The sequence below is a fragment of the Macrobrachium rosenbergii genome, chromosome 59 (genome assembly GCF_040412425.1).
Source record: "Macrobrachium rosenbergii isolate ZJJX-2024 chromosome 59, ASM4041242v1, whole genome shotgun sequence".
NCBI classification, from domain to species: domain Eukaryota; kingdom Metazoa; phylum Arthropoda; class Malacostraca; order Decapoda; family Palaemonidae; genus Macrobrachium; species Macrobrachium rosenbergii.
Window position 1 is genome coordinate 33,014,614 of NC_089799.1, and position 20,000 is coordinate 33,034,613.

Consider the following 20,000-nt stretch of genomic DNA (forward strand, 5'->3'; position numbering starts at 1 on the left):
TTTTTATTATTTTAGTAAACTGTTACCATTATTATCTTAGTGGAGCTTTCCATAAAATCTCAAGTCTTATACGAAGAAGGAGAGGAAGAGGGATCGATATGCCAAATTACAGAAGTAAATTAAACTCGACTGGAATCTCCATTTCCCTCAAAAGAAGAGAGAAATAATGTGACACCGCAGGAAAGGGAATGAAATACAGCCCTAATATCTAACGTATAAAAGGATAATAAAAAGATGCTAAAACAGGAAAGATTTACGCAGCTTGCAGGGTCCCGGACTATTTTCTCAGACGGCCAATGACCACACCCCATTAAGGTGGATTATCGCCGACCCACTAACTACCAGTTATTGGTGTAACTACCAGTTATTGGTGTCATCGGCCTGTAACTACAGATTAAACTGTAATAGAGAGCCATTAAAGCTCAGGTAACGATCAATTCTATCGTGGGGACTGCTACAGTGGACTGTGCTTAAGAGGAAACGGCCACGTAATTCGGATGATTACACAAAGGTTTGCATATAAATATAAATATAGATATATATTATTTATATATGTATTAAATATATAAATATTTATTAAATATATAAATATTTATATATATATATATATATATATATATATATATATATATATATATATATATATATATATATATATATATATATATATATATATATGAATGTAAGGAGGAGAGAATATCTCCTATAATGGAATTCAAAACTCCCTTGACTTGGTGGCAAGTTTTGAGGTATCGAAATAATTTAACAGCATGGATTGACCTTGCACTGACACTACCTGTTATCTATTAACTGTAAATTAGTTCACAACTCATCAATACAAAAATGGGAATAAAAGCACGTTAAAAGAAGAAGAAAGAAGAAGAAGTTCACAACTCATCAATAAAACACATGTATCTGGCTTAAATTATGAGTATACATGAAATTAAAGTCTTAGTTTCATGAGTATTATTAATCTTTAAACAAGAAAAACAACAACAAATAATAATAATAATAATAATAATAATAATAATAATAATAATAATAATAATAATAACAGTTGCATCAATCTATAATGATTAATGAGCTTTATAAAGTAAAAACACAGAAATAGATTATACTTTGATTCTGCATGTGAACTACATATTTAAACTGACGAGATTATAACAATCATGAACCGTTTTAACGTTTCTCATATCAGAAACAATGATGATGACATCATCATTTCAGCATTAACTTGCTGACTATGAATAGCTTCCGCTTCTCTCATTCCCTCTCATATATATATATATATATATATATATATATATATATATATATATATATATATATATATATATATATATATATACATATGTATGGTTACCATAAAGGCTTTCAAACATTGACTGACAATACAGAAATGGAATTTGTGTCACGACATAACACAAGAGCCTATGTTTGTACGTATCTGCTAGTAAGTAGTTATACCCCAAACGAAACAAAGAATATAAGAAACTTAATAAACTGAAGCCTCTTACAAGGCGACCGAAATCCATCCTAAAAAGGGCATTCTGACTAAAGACTGCGGCGACTGATTTCGGCGACTGAAATCACAGTAACTATTTTTACTTATCCCTTTTTTTTTCCAGTTACGAGAGAAGAGGAAAGAAAGCAGAGATAAAGAGAACCAAAAACACTGTCTCTGCTTTTGTGGCCTCAGCCGCTTGTATTTGCCTAAGCTACCGTATGATGACCTTTCGGACTAACTGCTTTTGAAAAATTATGTTCACGTTAATACTATTCGCCCCAATCCACGACACGTTGTCTTTGCAGGCAACGCTTTGCAAGCGGTGGAATTACAAGCGTCTGTCTAGTGTTTCTTCATGTTTCATCTATGTTTTTTTTTTATTCTTCTTTATGGCGTTTGTTACATTTAGACTCATTTTACTTAAATATTGAGGAGCGAGTTTCCGCCAAGTTTGGTCCGGTTTTATTTTATATTAGTTTTACTTTTCACAACGTTTTGGTTCTGCTATGGTACATTAGCTGTTCAGTTTCATTCGTTTACATTCTATCAATATTCTTCTGTCTATTTCCCGATCTTCGGTACTTCCGTATCCATCTTTCCATTGTAATCTCGCATTTCGATAGGTTTCACTCTTCTCTTTCATACTCCTTGAATCGCTTTATTGCTGTCTTTCAAACTTTGAAAAAAAATTTCTTTTACCTCGTGCGTGTATAGATGTAAAATACTGGGTGAAGGTGGTTACAGGCCAGTTTTTACGCTTTAAAAATTTTATGGATTGTTTAGTGGCCAGTTTTATGTTTAATTCTTTTTTTTTTTATAAGATTCTTTTCATACGACTTCGTTCCTCTTATTATTCTGTTCTTCGTTAGAAACTTTCAATGTAGCGATTTCTAGTTGCTATTTCAGTATTTCGTCTGGAGTGATAAAACAAACAAACACACACACACACTCACACACACACACACACACACACACACACATATATATATATATATATATATATATATATATATATATATATATATATATATATAAACACTAGAAACTAAAATGATTTTCCTCATTAGTAAATTTTGACGAAAAACTTTTATTACCTTTAGTCACATAGACAATAGAAAAAGTGAACTCTCTAGTTTGTAACACCTGTTCAAGATTACAACATTCATATCGCGGGCCCTCAATTTGCTACATCTTTAAAACAAAATTTTATCAAACAACACAGATGACGAACAAGTAAATATCCAGTCCACAGCAAAATCAAAAACCCGACCTCCATTTTCCCCTAGAATTTTTCCAGCATCCCCGCAAATTTTCCCTAAAACTTCAGGCAGACGCTCCTATTAAGGAGTTTGTGATCTGAACCCTGAATTGTGAAATGGCCAGGGTAATGGTCATAAAATGGACCCATTATGCAGATCCCACTGTATCCTCCTCTTTTAATGTGATGTTGACCATTAAGTCGGAGTCGACGATGATTTGTTCGTTAACCGCAGATTACCTCTATCCCCATTATTACGAGTGCATCATACGGCCGCCCCAGAGGAGACTTCACCCACACGGAAACGTGTCCTGCTGATTGTCTGGAATATTATACCTCTAATCTTTTCATTCATTTAGGTCTGGATGGAGGGTTGTTTCATTGTTTTGTTGAACTGAACTTGCAGAATTCATACAAATTAATAAGTATTGATTGTCGTGGCATGTTGTAATAAGTATACCTTAGTTTTACCAGACCACTGAGCTGATTAACAGTTCTTCTAGGGCTGGCCCGAAGGATTAGACTTATTTTACGTGGCTAAGAACCAATCGGTTACTTAGCAACGGGACCTACAGCTTATTGTGGAATCCGAACCACATTATAGCGAGAAATGAATTTCTATCACCAGAAATAAATTCCTCTAACTCTTCATCAGCCGGCCGGAGACTCGAACTCGGGCCTAGCGAGTGCTAGTCCACAGCTCTACCGACTCGGCTAACGAAGAGCTGGCATGTTGTAATGACTTGAGTGATCGCAATAAAACAGTCGATGATAAAAAAAATAACCATTGTTTTTTACTTAACAAAACAGAATGAAGAATCTTTGACTGAGGATAAGCAAGGCTGTATATAGAAATAAAAGTGATGATAAAACGATGTTAATTTAAAAACAATTCGCAAATCAAAATTCTACATCGACTACTTTCGCAGGAGCCTTTATAGCTGTGTACGTAAATTACACAAGGCACAAAGCTAATTGCCCCCACAAGCTATCATATATCATAAATAGGTCAGTAAAGACAGTCTCCTTCCGTAATCACCTGAAATTATCAAATTTAATAAACAACGGCATGCACAGCTGAAGGAAGGTCTCATACTGAGGATATGGGAACAGTTTGGTGCTAATTACATGAAGGAGGAGGAGGAGGAGGAGGAGGAGGAGGAGGAGGAGGCCATTACATCTCGAGTAATAAATAAGAGAAAATCGATTCATTTGTTCGACGCCGGTTGCGTCGTTCGCTTAAGCGTCTGATTCGTCGCTTCCCGTTCCACAGAAAATGACAAATTGCCGAAGAAACGTGTAGAGGAAATTTGGCTTCGCAAATTGAAGAGAAGTGAAGTGTATAACTGGCGAAACATGGAGAGGAAATCCACAATTAAGATTATGCATGGCTTGCCAAATTACAAGTAATTACTTTTAAATGGGTACTTTACTAAATTCCTCGAGAAGAATAGGACATATAAAGCTAATGACGCGGTGTAGATGGTCATGTTATATGTGAAGCCAGTTTGTAATATAAAATCCGTCTACTAATGACTGCAAATAACATGTTTAAGAAGGAAAACATGCTTGAAAAAATCGTTCGAGTGGACGGAACGTAAGTACAACGGTGTCATAAAAAGAACTAACGAAGCCCACAAGAAATATTATTATTACTAAGGTATTTATAAAAAGAGAGGCCTTCATATGAGATCAATTTTTCTGCAGCCATTCACTCGGCCATTTTTACACGAGTTTATCCATTTCACTTCGAAATCCGTTGTCTTTTCAGCCTCCCCGTGACCCACCAGACACCTAAAGTCATTCTTGTATTATCGGGTTTTGAGGATGAAATTTAGATATTGTCAAAATGCATCGTTCATTTTAAATTCCTTCAACACACTGTGTGAAAGAACACTTGAAAAAATTCAAGCGATGGATAGTGATGCTAGGTAATTTCGTTTTCTAATTTAAGACTAACTTTCTAAATATGCTTCTATATTTTACCTCTCCCTCAAAGTAAATTAACAAACAAAAATGGAGTCGTCATTAAAAAAGAAAAAACCGCAACTAAATATTGTCGATTATTAGGTGGCATTAAACGCGTATCTTCAAAAGTCTACCACAGAGTCAGGAGGACATTAGATGAAGAAGGTACTTTGAACATTTGGAAGGACCGGTACAGATGCATATTCATTGGTTTTTTAGGGATAAGTAGAATGAAACTTGCAAGAGAGGAAGCTTGAAAACCTGTAATTTTCACAAATGTAAAATAACTATCGAACTATTGTGAGGCAGAATACTATATTAATATGTATCTAAAAGGAATTTAGGAAGTACGCGAGGTGTTTTTGCGACAGAAGTTATGAGTAAAATTACACTTTGAACAAAACATGTTTGGGTTCTAGCATAAAACTGGAGAGGGAATTATATATAACAAGTTGCCTTACAGGTCGAAGTTGCTTATGTGGTTGGTATTAATGAAAAGTAAAACGCTTTAACGCAGGTAGCAACGTGGGACTTACAAAAAAAAAAAAGTAGTAAAACCTCACAATGATTAACTGGAAATATTTAATAAAGGACACGTAATAGCCGAGCGTATAAACCGTATCCCGGAATCAGAACACAAACCGCGACGATTGCACAAACGGCACAGGAAGAGGAATGTAATCCAATCAAACCCAGTGGAAATGGAGCAGGAAAGTAACCGGCATTTCAGACAGTGGGTGGCACGAGAAAGTAAAGCACACCAACCTTGGCATTCCAGACTCAAAGAGTCGGCGGTTCTCTGGCCGACAAGCCTCAGAGACATGGGTGGGGCAGAGCAATATTACTGAACTGACCCAGGAAATACTGGCCGACGAAATCTTTTTAGAACACGTTTTGCAGGACGGTAAATTAACAATAGCACTAGTTGTCAGGTAAGGCCTAGGGTTAGGGAGGAATATATTGAACATAAGCTGAAGCTTTCAAGTCACAACTAGCTTAAGAGAAATTTCGTACAATCATCCGCCTTTGGATTGGAGCTTTCGGAGGAAAAAAAGAAAAAAAAAAACTCATTGACGTAAAAATGCCATCAAATAATAACTTGAGACTTGACAACCCACTATCGAGGAAACTTATCAAAGGAATCTACATAATAACAGCAACCCAAATAATATTCTCATTCTTTTGGTATTATCTACATTTAAACGATGATAAAATTAAATGCAAACTTGCTTGAACAGATCATTTTAAAACAAGTAAACTAAAGTTCAGCATCAATGATGTTTGTTGCTGAATGACAAAGCTAAGAAAAGTTAATTCTCTCTAAGAAATGGGGGAAAGTTTCCTGTACATCATTTACCCGTTTCATCGACATGTATTTGAGTAAATGCACCTACAATTTGAATGACTGAGAATGACCTATACTAAGCGTATTTATTTTCACATTACCAAATTTTAATTAGAATAACTAAAATTCTCATCCCTTTTCACTTCGATATAGTCAAAAAGTTTACAAATTTTTTTGAACTTCACATGGAGGAAATACCCATAAGAAATCTGGAAAAAGCTTAAATCAGCATTGCATACAAAAATATGTGAAAGAAGCGGCTTAATTGCCAAAAGGATTATGCGTGGAGTTACGGCAGGTGAACTTCCCGAACTGCAGCTAATAAATACCAGGTAAGGTAAACTTTAAGATGCAGTTTAAGGTTCGCTTCTTTATTGTAATCGCCTGCCATCCCAAGTTCCCCTAAAACACCTGGTCCGCTTTAATTTGTAGGACGGAAGGAGCTCGGGGGGATGTGGCGGGGGAGGGGGAGGCCGGCAGCTCGCAGAAGAGTTGGAGGTAGAACTGCCATGAGGGAGATGGATTAGAGACAGAAGGGACTGAGGGAAAAACCTGAAGGTGGAGGTTCATAAAGGATGTTGGGGACATGTAGGTTCGAGATGGCTAAACAGAATGGAAAAATAAGGTACAGGTAAAAACACCTCAAGAGAACAAGGTTCAGGCAGGCCGTATAATATGGGTTATAGATAAAAAAACCAGATGCAGGTAAAACGCCTGCGCATGAAATTTGAATAGAATGTGTGCAATAAATCTCATTGTTGGAGAAGGTGGGGAGAGACTGGCTGAGGGAAGGGGTGTGGAAATACAAGAAGGGGGGTGATGGAGGAAAGATGACTAAAAGAAAGGTATGAGCTGGTTGCTATCGGAGAACACTAAAGAAAAGAAAATGCACAGGACGATGCACAAGAACATCGAACGTCGGAAAATGTGCAGCAGAAAAATTGGGTGAAAAGGCCACAGAAAAACAAGAGGGAGATATAGAGCAAAGAACTGGTTGTGGAGGCGCAAGTAGATTTAACAGAAATTGAATTCGAGAAGGCTGAAAAAAAAAGAAGAGGAGACGCTTGAAACCGGTTGGTTAGGAGAATGCGAATGCCGATTGAAGGAGGAGATAAAAGGGAAAACTGTTTTGAGGAGTCTGTAACACTAAAGATGGTGTCGGTGGAATGCTTGGAAACCGTGCAAAAATACTGGTCGGAAATTGAGCCACTGGAAGATTGGTGGGACTAGGAGTGAGGAATTACTTGAGAAAGAAAAATATAAAAAAAAATATTAAAAATACCAATAGCTTGAGAAACTAAGAAATATCGAAAGAAAATTGTACTAGGAATGGAGTTAGGAAAATTCTGAAGAGAACTGTAATGGAACAGAAGTGGTACTCGTGAAGTAGAAGGGACAGCTCCACTGAAAAAAAAGCGGATGGCGGAACTTGATGAAATAGACTACGTAAGATGATCATTAAGATCACGTCAGAGGGCAACAGGAAAACATAAGGTATGTAGATTTTGGAACGCAATTATAAGGAAAAGAAATTAGAAATTACATGGAAGGAGAAAAATCTGAAGACGTGACCATAAAAGTCCTACACTTATAGAATTTTTCTTTAATAGAAAACAGAGATTTTTCAGCTTCTTATCTTCCAACTATAATTCCCTCCCTGTCTTTCTGTCCGTCTGTCTTTTCAGTGGCAGCGTCCTTGTTTTTCGAAGATTATGCAAATATACCCAGGTCACTCGAGAGGGTCGGTGATACCATAACATACGAGATTTTTATGAAAATAATGGGGCTGGCTATATGGTAGAGGGGGTGGAGAATCCACAGGGGAAATCCAGTCTTAACGTACATGGCATTAAGGGTGACCTGTGTATGGTATGCCCGTTACAACTCATGCTTTGTCTACAGAGTAATCCATGGTAGGAATCGAACTGGAACACCTATTTATACATGTGTGTGTGTGCGTTTGTGTGCGCGCGCGCGTGTAATTATGCGTATGTGCATTAAATATTTTGGCGTTGGTATGAATGGGTTACCGCTTTTTACAAATGCTCATTAGACGAAGTCTACCCTAATTAGAAGGACGACAAACTCCTGCAAAGTTTTACAAATTTCTTTTAACTTTGTCAAAATGCCCGAAAATAGAGTCAATAAACCGCACTGTCTGCTACATAATAAAAGAGGGGGTCATGAAGTGCGTCTTTGGAAATCAGGAAGTTGAGTAAAATTCCTATGAAATATCTCGGTAACCAAAAGTAATGCATATATCTTTTAGTAGAGGGAAAATTGAATGGTAAAAATTTATGAATGTACATACATACCCTATATATATATTTCTTTCTTATTTCTTTTAGCCGGAGACAGGAGAATGCAAAAACATCTATCTAAAGACAAGAGGGGAACAAAACACTCAAAAATGTTACGTCTTGCAAATGAGAACAAGTCAGACGTTCGGTTTATAACCCGACGTTAAAACCAGCTTGTGTTCTGGTAAACCCGGCTTGTGTTCTGGGTGCCCGGGTATAAGATGAGGGTTTACCTGATGAGTGATTAACCTCCCCGGAGTTGCATCCCATTGTTACCACCCCAAGCGGGGAGATTACACACCCCAATTGTTGCCCTCTTTGGGGGGAGAAACCGAGCATGGCATTTCGGACCTTCCAGAGCTGCGCTCCAAGTCTCTTATTCCAGATTTTGCAAACGGGGAGATAAGCCTTACTGAGAGTGCCTCTGCGGTGTATTATCAACGGACCAGTCAACAAAAATATTCCTCCTTCGTCTGCATGGGTAATAGTGGTTGCCTTGCTATCTGATGGCAGTGACCAATAGGGTTGACAGTTGGGGTAATGTATGCGCATGCGTGGATCCGCCCCCTCGCCCCAAACCTGACGTCATAAAGAATTGAAATGGTCGAGTTGCCAAGTCGCACATTCTTCTAAATAATTTCCACGTTTCTAATAGATTTTTGAAAGGTAAGCGGTAAAATATATTGATTTATTGGCGTTTGTTGCAAATAAAGGATGGAGGGGAGGGATGGGATCCCAGCCACTTATTTTGGGTCGTGCAATTGCGGGCTGCACGCTGTAATTAAGGTTTTTCACTCGTGATACCCTGCCATTGCAACTAAATTCCTCCCTTATCTGTTATGACCTAAGATTCATCTATGCTAAAATGAACTCCAGTTACGTTATGAGTTTATAGATGCGCTGATAATGGAGAAATTGTATGTTGCTCCGCGTGAAGTAGTTTAAGCTGCCAAAAGCTCATATGTTAGTTGTCCTCCATTACCCATGGGGTTTCCTCCACTTTCACTTAATTTATCCAAAAAGCAATGAATGACTGAAAGAACATAACTTTACAAAACATACTGATCAAACAACAATACGCGTGGACTCTTCCTTAATGGACTACTGGACAGCAGGAAATACATTATCAGAAGCAGAAGTGTAAGTCTGTGAGATGGAGAAGTGGTAAGGGAAATCACTAAACTAAGAAGAAGAAACAGGAGATTCAAATAGTACTCATAACATCGTAGTTTTCAGTTCCTATGCAGAATGATGCAATAAGCAAAGTGGTCCAATGGATTATCTTAATTTAAATCTACGAATCGTTGTAATAAACAAATTTCGCACTGAAAAAAGTGAAATATCATTAGCGTAGCGATTTCCGACCAAAGGAATGTTGCGTGACCATTCCGGGAGGTTGGGTGACTAACAATATTTTTAAAGTTATTTCTGCACCTTAGTAAAAATCATAGGTTTGTTGCTTTGTGCTATTACGATATCTGTAACTTTGTTTTAGTCATAAAACTGGTAATTCAATCAGCAGCAATTATAGTTGCTTGCATTTCATTTGCTCCTTGAACCCTGTCAAGAATTTTACATTCTAAGATTTAGATTTCATTTTAAAAGGATCCCTTATGATTAGTTTTCATAAGGTTTGTTCCTATATGACAAGCAATCAAGAAGCAGCGTCAAAAGTCTGATTACTCACGCAACAGTACAGTCAAATCTTACTAGATCAACTTCATTGCCTAGACGAAAGAGGCAGCCTGCCGTAAGGTCCTTTTCAAAACCAATTTACCTTAACCTCACTTCCGAGAGCACCTATCTCAGCCCCACAATAATTAAAATTATAACTCTCTCTCTCTCTCTCTCTCTCTCTCTCTCTCTCTCTCTCTCTCTCTCTCTCTCTCTCTCTCTTGAAGAATAACACATCAGGAGAAGCCATATTTTTTCAAGGGGCTAACTTCTAAAATGAACATAAAAAAAAACAAATGCTAAACAGACAGATACGTGCAAAGTTAAAATTATCTTTAATATAAATATCAAAACTACGAGATCAGAATTATAACAGTTGATCAACCAGCACTACTTTTTAACATTCTAACATCAGCAAATCTTTTTATGCTCTTACAAACATACATATTAGTCTTTACAACCTGTTTACCTTATTTTGAATAGCAGGAGCGTCAGGCGAGTACTTCATTTCCATATACGACACGACTTTATGGCACATTGTATTGATCAGCTTTATGTGCATTAGAAAAAGGGAAAATATTATGGTATATCCCTTGCAAACGACAAAGAGAGAGAGAGAGAGAGAGAGAGAGAGAGAGAGAGAGAGAGCCCATTAGTTACACGTTAAGTTTGTCCGGCTTGGCATCTACCGAACAATCTTCCTCAATAATACTAACTTCCTTCTAACGACATATTTTTCATAAGTAACATTTGGGCTGACGGCGAATTATTTCACTGGCTCCACCCCTTTAACAACAAGGACTTATTATATTTATATGTTACTGGCATCGTTCCTCCCCCCTTCCCCCCCCGGGGAATGAGCGTTACCAGAGTCCCCCGAGGGTATCAGAAGACCAATGACCCACAGGAGAGGATTATCCCAGTGTTCCCCCCCCTGGGGTGCATGATCCCAGTGTTCCCCTGGGGTGCATGATCCCAGTGCTCCCCGCCCCGGGGTGCATGATCCCAGTGTCCTCAGGGGTGCACGACCCAAGTGTCCCAAGGGCGCATTATCCCAGTATACTCCAGGGATCCATGTCACCCATCTTCCCCGCGGGCGCACGATACCTGAGGACAGTTCCAGCCCCCCCCTTAATGTCAGTAATGATGTCTTACAAATATGAGCAATGTCCCCCAAATTGCCACTGTGTCATACCTGTTAGGACCGGGAAGAGGAGGGGAGGAGCCTTACATCATATTCATATTTTTTTCTTTTATTAGTGTGACAGTGTTGTTAATGTATGTTTAGCTGCCAATATTTTCCACTTTTTACGCCCCGTTCGAGCCACGCAGGACGCGTATTATAGGTTTAGGTGGTGGATATGCCGTGGCGGTGTAATTCAGCGACAGTTCGTTTTATTCCTTTCCATGCGAGGAAATATAAAAGCAGCACACACTTCATCACGCCTAATGTCAACGTAGGGAGAGATGTAAATAACATGATAAATAGCAATGTGAAAAATGTTATAACATATTCCTCGCAGTCACTGAATATTGCATTGCAAAGCCGGAGATTTTGTAATCACAACAAGGGAAAATACATAACACCCAAAAGCAGAACTTTCCTAATAATTTTTCACTGTACAGCATTTTAGGGAATTTGAGGTCCAGTGTTTTAAAGGTATAGAAAATAGCCCACTCATTTGAAGTGTATATTTATATATACACATACATTTTATATATATATATATACATGCATGTATGTATATATACATATACATATATCACATTACCACAGGTGAAAAATAAGACGGGGTGTAGGTCCTGACCGGTTTCGACTTTATTTCCTAGCCATTGACGAATGGCTTGGAAATAAAGTCGAAACCGGTCAGACCTACAACTCATCTCTTATTTTTCACCTGTGGTAATGTGTGATAAATGAATCACGTACAAAAGTGATAATAATCATACATACATACATATATATATATATATATATATATATATATATATATATATATATATATATATATATATATATATATATATATATATAGAGAGAGAGAGAGAGAGAGAGAGAGATGCGGACTCTTATGAAAATTCCTTTCCCTGTCATTCTTGTAAAAGATTAATAATGAGGGACAGTCGACTGCAACAAACATTAAGTGAAAATGGTTTTGGACCAGGTCCGGCTGAAGAAACATAGGGGAAGTTTGGATGTATAACTAGACTAATATTTTCAATTTTGTTTTTAGGAGAGTTTTATTTTTGTTATTATTACTAATATTATTGTTGTTATTTAAGACGTAGGATTTATAGATTTAGGAAAAGAAAATCCTATGAATACAGGAAACGTAGTCAGATATCTTTTCCCCTAGTGTTGGGGAAAACGAGACCAATATCCAGCCTGCATTTCCCTCAAATCTCCCCAGACTAAATTCCCTAGATCTTCTCAATCAAATTCACCAGCTAATTGGCAAGCTTTCATTGGAATTCGCTCTAACAAGCCTCTTTGCAAATGTTCGTTAAAACTTAAGTCATTTAACTGTATGTAAATTCTAGGGTAACAAAAGGAAATCTTTCTGCAGAACAAGTTGGAAGTTTACAATAAATCAATTTCAAGGCTATTATATTGATGAAAGGAATGGTGCAAAATAGCTTGTGCTGGCTTAAGCGAGAAAGTATAAGTCGAAAAATAATGGACATCTGAATGAAAGCATAATATAATTACGTTTCATACTGAAAGATTTTACTTCCTATAGGTTATTTGTTACGGTTGGTTATTGCTTTTTAGTTCATTTCACTCTTTAGTATTAGACGAACACAAAGGTTTAATTAATTTTCCTTCTTTGCTTAATGCGGATAAAATTGCCTTCTCTTGTCGCATTAGTAAAACCTTTAAGATACTCTTTCCCCACTGTTAGTCAGAATATCTGATATCTTCCTCCATTTAAGACATTATGCGATTGCAATCAATAACTAGTTGCTGAAGAACAAGCCGGACATATATTTTAGAAAGGGTAAAAGCAATGATAAGAAAGGGAATAGCTAGTGTCAAGGAATAATGCAATTATATATGGCCCGTAGAGTTCGCCTGCCCCTCTCTCTCTCTCTCTCTCTCTCTCTCTCTCTCTCTCTCTCTCTCTCTCTCTCTCTCTCTGTCCAAAGTCCACCTTTGCGTCTAGTATCTCATCCGGACCCCCTCCCTCTGCACCTCCCACACCCCTACCTGGCCGTGTCCTACACCGTTGATTCGAAAAGGGTTGGCGCGGGCTGTCATCAGCTGATGATTTACTCACCTTAGGGCCCAGGTTACCCCAACAATAAATAAAGCTTCGCCAACAATATACAGGCTCTCTCCAACAATGCCTTGCCGGAGGTTTTTATGTGTGAGAGAGAAGGCCATACTTTTTTCATGGTAAATAGTATGCAAAGTTTAACAGATAAAAGTGAAGAAGGGTCTTCTTCGGGTCCAGCGGTCCAGACCCTCAGGAGACCATAGAGAGAGAGAGAGAGAGAGAGAGAGAGAGAGAGAGAGAGAGAGAGAGAGAATCCTCCATTGTCCCTCTTGGTCTGAGACGACATTCCTTCGCAACGTAAGTGGTCCTCCCCCTCCTCCCCCTCCTACTGAATTTGTTATAGAGATTCGGTAGTTGATCTTCCCTTGAAAAGTACGCTACGGGAGATATACCAGACAGGTATAAGCAGGCGAAGGACGAGTCTAAAGATGAGGGGGAATTATGGAAGAAGAATTCTGATCTTTTTAGCATTTGTTGTCCGTTTATTAAACTTAATCTTGAAACTTTACTTCCAAACGGTACTTGGGATAACTTCGTTGTCGATAACATTATTGCATCCCGACATTTCTGGCCTTTTCAATTTTCATTAATCCTCATTTAATAACGATATAATTAACTTCAACAACTTTCAAAATATCTCTCAATTTCACGTTCATCTTTTAATTTTATTACACACACACACATATATATATACATATATATATGTGTGTGTATAAATATACATGTATACATGTATATATATATATATATATATATATATATATATATATATATATATATATATATATATGTGTGTGTGTGTGTGTGTGTATATACATATATGTGTAATAAAATTAAAAGATGAACGTGAAATTGAGAGATATTTTGAAAGCTGTTGAAGTTAATTATATAATTGTTAAATGAGGAATAATGAAAATCGAAATGATCAGAAATGTTGGGATACAATAAACATGTGGTAAGCAAGACAGGATAGGTAGCATGGTGTATTAGATTGAGGTGGTTTGGTCGTGTCGAGAGAATGGCTTTCGATAACTTGGTTTAAGATGTTAATGACTGAATTTTTGGGAGGGAGAAGACGGCAGAGACCGAGAATGTGTTGGCAGGTAATCGAGTGTCCGTGCAAGTTAGATGCAGTGGTGAAGTCTTTGTAAGGGGTACTGAAGTGATACTGGTGATATTCAATAGTCAGTGAGGCAGTGGCTGATATCCATTGTTGCTTGGGAGTCACTTATTAGGAGTATGGTCTTTATGGATGAAAATTAAGTACAACAGTTTATATCTTTTAAATGCAACATCAAGCACAGGGTGAGGATGAAAAATTTATCTGAAAACCGATGCTTATATAATTAACCTGACGTTGTTGCTAGAATTATTTTGCCGGCTGTGCAAAGTGGAACAGAAAATTACAACGAATAAGAAATGCGAAAAAATGAAGCTTTGAAATATTACTCAAGGTGATGAGTATCGGCATAAAATCGAAACCAGTCAAGGACAAGATAATTATATATACAGTATATACATATGTATATATATTACACATAGTATCGGCTATATATATATTGTACTTATATTACACACACACACACACACACACACACACATACACATATATATATATATATATATATATATATATACGTACATACATACATACATACACACATATGTATGTATGTGTATGTATATATATATATATATATATATATATATATATATATATATATATATATATATATATATATATATATATATATATATATATAGAGAGAGAGAGAGAGAGAGAGAGAGAGAGAGAGAGAGAGAGAGAGAGAGAGAGAGAGAGAGAGAGAGAGACCTTACAGGATGGGTTTGACTTTTAACTGATGATCTGGAGGGGAACGGTAATATAAGCAAGCACGAGACTTCCAGGTGGCATAATGTAACAGGCGGAGTGAGTCCCATTCAGAGTCCATATAGACCATATGTGGAGATTCAGTCAAGCAGAGACAAACGCACCAAAGCACATACGATCATGAGCGCATGCACGCACGTGCACACACACACAATATATATAAATATATATATATATGCACACACACACATATATAAATAAATATATATATATATATATATATATATATATATATATATACAGTATATGTGACGTCCAAACAAATTATACGGAAGAGCACTTCACTACTTCTCCTGGCTCATGATAACAAAATTCTGCACACATATTATTGCAACTCTTTATCGTCAGCTTACAAGCACAACCTAAATATATAATACAATATATATATATATATATATATATATATATATATATATATATATATATATATATATATAGTAAAAATTTTAAAAAAGCAAGATGCTTTCTACGACAACAAATCCGCCAAATCTGGAGAGGGTCAGCCGATAGAGGGTTTCATATATACAAAATATTCAGATTTGTTCACCTGTTTTTGAGAAATTCTACTAAAATACAGACGCGGATGAAAACATGGTGTAATTCTGAATATGCTGGCGATAGTGAAAAGATAAAACGTGATTTCACTTTTGAGGGGTTATAACGAAAGTTTAATCATTTTCCAAAACACTGAGCTGAAAGAGTAGTGCTTTATAAAAACAAGCGTGGTGTCACTCCACGAGTAATGGAAATATATAGCCATTTTTATTATCAAGGCTGTACTAAAGTTTTTGGTGTTCCATTTTGCCTCTAGAAAATAGGCCAGTAATAATCAAACGTTCACCAGTACCTGAACATTCGTCTCTCTTTCCTTTGAATGTCTTTCTAGACAAGTGGAAAAGGGGAGTTAATCGTCACGGCTGACATTTGCGATATTCATTTCCAATGATTCTTTAATGAGATTTTCCTGCTTTATAACTCTAATAAAACTTTGAATCGTATCACAATCGATACTTGCAATTAGAAGTTTGTAATTTTAGCATAAGCATTCATGCTAAAATTTCATGCTCTTTTTTCCCTTGAATTACGTGGTAAGTATGAGCACAAATTATATTATTATTGAAGACTATTTTGAAAGTTCTTTCAAGATGAGAACAAAATAAGATCAATTTCGTGCGTATTAAATTTGACACATTGTTAGAAATACACTTGAAAACCCTTTAAGCTCTAGGAGGACTAAATCTACTTCAGAATTGTACAGAGACAGATTCTTTATATCAGGTTCCTGCTTGACCTTCAGACTACCTATAAGTAATAAGAAGTTTCATTTCCTCAAACAATGAAGACATGAGTCCTCGTAAGCTTAAGGGGTTTCAAGTATATTTCTAACAATGTATCAAGACTTAATATTCAGGAAAAGGATCTTACATTATTCTCATTATTATTATATATCATTATATTTATAAAAACTCGAGAATTACTAAGAAATACACAACATTTGCAAGTTACAGGGTACAACCAAGACACTGTACAGGTACATATTATTTAGAGAAACACAAGAATAACGTTGCATTCGGCATGGGGCGCACCGCTTTGCAACGCCTTGCGCGCCGTGTCGTACACCTTGCTTGTAGCTGGAGGTTCATTACGCCCTCCCCACCCGCACCCCACGCCCATTTCCCATTAGAGGCCGCATTATGGGGTTCTGGACACGCCCAAACAGTGTCCTATAAGCATATGAATGGGGCGCTATGACATCCATTTATCAGCACATGACATCGAAACTGGAATTGTAAAATGGAGAGAGAGAGAGAGAGAGAGAGAGAGAGAGAGAGAGAGAGAGAGAGAGAGAGAGAGAGAGAGAGAGAGAGAGAGAGAGGGATTCGTAGTATGATAAAACAGTAAAAGAGAAGAGTGAAAAAGCGAAGGTATTATTTGGCATGATAAAGGAGATTGGGAGAGAAAGATATAATGCAGTGTATCAAAAGCTGACAAATCTTAGTGACATAAAAATTTGCACTAGCACGTAATTAATAATAATAATAATAATAATAATAATAATAATAATAATAATAATAATAATAATAATAATAATGCTTAAAATAAATAAAGCAAAATAATTGAGCACTATTCAACACAGAAGAATTGTTTCTAGATGCCCCGAAACAAAAAGAAATAAAACTTTTTTAAAGAAAAAATTTAAAACTAGTGAAGGTCAGATGGGCTAATTGATGTCGTCGAGGACAAAACTCACCTAAAACAAAAAAGATAAGAATATAAAAATTAAACCACTAAAAATCTTGAAAGGAGGCGAGTTAAACCTGACTAGTTGCGTGTAACCAAACATGAGAGGCTATTTCTCTTGAAGATTCCTAATTGAATTTTTCCAACACACATACTCACACACATGATGTTATGAAAATAGTCAATGCATTCCTTTATAATTTCAGCAAGTTTGATCCAGTGACTCTACATTTGGGATTCATAAAAGATTAATTTTATCATGTGTGATCTGAAAGACCACCTGTCTCGATAACCATAGTCATCAACGTAATCACAAGCCGCAAGAACTTTAAATAAGCATATTAAAACACCAAAATAATATATACATATATATATATATATATATATATATATATATATATATATATATATATATATATATATATATATATATATTACTCATATTAGGCTTCAATAAGACAGGATGGTTTAGGTTCCAGATTCTTTCATTTCTCGTGTACCGACCTCAGTGCACTGGTACCGGAAGAAGAAGACTGTACGTCGCCGAGAGCTTGTACTTTGTTAATTAAGAATCTGGAATCTAAACCATCCTGTCTTACTGAAGCCTAATACGAGTAATATATATATATATATATATATATATATATATATATATATATATATATATATATATATATATATATATATAATATACATATTATATATATATTATATATATATAATATACAGTGAAGTTGTGTGACTTTCGTGATAAATATCTCTATATATATATATATATATATATATATATATATATATATATATATATATATATATATATATATATAGCCTATATATATATATATAATCTTTTCAGAAATAAAAAAAGGAATAGTCTGTCACTCGTGCTATGAGGATCACCGACCGCTTTTTAATCCATCTTCATACATCATCATCGCCATCACCGCTATTATTACTATCACCATGATCATCAAAGTTCCGTCGTCGTCGCCATCATGTTTTCTCATCTTGGAGGGAAATTTTCGTGAGCCGGGACATGAGGGACCCACGAACTCTGATAAATAGCAGTAATTAAATGACCGCCACTGGCTTCTTGCGACTTGATGACTTCTAATTACACATCTTGGGTGGAATCCTCGTGTCTTTACCAAACTCTCTCTCTCTCTCTCTCTCTCTCTCTCTCTCTCTCTCTCTCTCTCTCTCTCTCTCTCTCAGTTCCTCGTTGGAAGAGTCGGTAGAGTTCTCGGCTAGCACCCTGCTAGGCCCGAGCTCGAGTCTCCGGCCGGTCAATGAAGAATTAGAGGAATTTATTTCTGGTGATAGAAATTCATTTCTCGGTATAATGTGGTTCGGATTCCACAATAAGCTGTAGGTCTCGTTGCTGGGTAACCAACTGGTTCTTAGCACGTAAAATAAGTCTAATCCTTCGGGCCAGCCCTAGAAGAGCTGTTAATCAGCTCAGTGGTCTGGTTAAACTAAGGTATACTTAACTCTCTCTCTCTCTCTCTCTGTCGACCCCCTACGGCTTTCGTTTATGTACCCCTTCACTCCCTCTCTCCACACACTTCCACCATACCTTATCTCATCCAGAATAAAGATGGGGTGAAATAACAGGAATCCTCCTCCCCTTCCGTCACAAATTACCTTCTTTTAACTAAGCTTCCTAGTTTATCATACTTTAAACCCTTTTACATGGAAATCATGAAGCCTCTCTCTCTCTCTCTCTCTCTCTCTCTCTCTCTCTCTCTCTCTCTCTCTCTCTCTCTCTCTCTCTCTCTCTCAAGAAAATGTGTACCGTGGTTCTCGTATTTATTGATTTATTTTTACAGTTTAACCTCCGATTAGTCCCAATTTTAAGACGACCTACTGTTTCTGATATAATCACGATTTTTTCCTTAGTTTCAATTTCTGGTTTCCTTCTATACTTTATTCCATTCCTTTAGCGGCGTTTGCTGTGAGGTGGCAGTTTTTTTGTGTCCCCTTTTCATCCGGAAAAGCTTGTTAATTATTTTTACAAATTCTATGGCATTTAATTTTTGTTTTCATTTCTATGGCTTTAAAACATTTCCCGCGACTTTTTTTTTTTTTTTTTAATAAGGGGCTGTATTGTTTTTCGGTTACGTGGTCTAGCTTTACAATGACAGCTTCTTTCTTTTATCTGATAAAAGTAATATTTTTCCTTAAAAAGGAGATATGGTGATTATGAAAAACATCGTTGCGAAGTTCATGAAAATGAATGAAAAATTACACCAGCCGAGAAAATAAATAATTTCTCAGAACATATAAATTACAACTTTAAAAAAATTTACTTACAAACATGGATAAGTTACCAGATTCATAAAAACAAGGACAAGATTTTCGAAAACTATCAGCCCTCGCCATTTTCATGAAAATGCAAAAGTAGCTTACATCTTCAATGAAAAATATTATGCAATTGTAAAATATTATCTGAGAGACACATGCGCAGCTTAAAGAATCTTATACCTGTTGACATATCAACCCATATTCTAATGGACCCCGCAAGAAAGCGTAATAAAA

At 36.4% G+C, this 20,000-nt stretch overlaps 1 protein-coding gene across 1 annotated transcript in view; it reads left to right on the forward strand.

Moving 5' to 3' along the window:
* The window catches only part of LOC136837484 (mediator of RNA polymerase II transcription subunit 1.1-like), a 174,267-nt gene that overhangs the window by 96,872 nt on the left and 57,395 nt on the right, over positions 1-20,000 (forward strand). The gene's annotated exons all lie outside the window — the stretch shown is intronic.